Source organism: Penaeus monodon, chromosome 19, assembly GCF_015228065.2.
Source record: "Penaeus monodon isolate SGIC_2016 chromosome 19, NSTDA_Pmon_1, whole genome shotgun sequence".
Classification (NCBI taxonomy): Eukaryota; Metazoa; Arthropoda; class Malacostraca; order Decapoda; family Penaeidae; genus Penaeus; species Penaeus monodon.
Genome location: NC_051404.1, coordinates 3,579,110 through 3,579,345, shown reverse-complemented (window position 1 = coordinate 3,579,345; position 236 = coordinate 3,579,110).

Here is a 236-nt window from a genome sequence, read left to right as displayed (position 1 = left end):
TCTCACCTTCAACTCTCTCCCTCTCCGAAATTACACCAAGCGTAGTAAGTCAGTAAAAGAGTTCGAAGTTTCCACGTAATCTGGCAGAGTTGTCCAATCCGAGAGTTATCTGCCCGACGCTAATTTGATGAATGTAAAGATTTACACTAAAGCGTTTACATTAATGGAGCAAATTACCTTGGTAACACACTTTAAAATTTTCTGTGATAGTAATTCATCTTTCTCCACAGATGAAA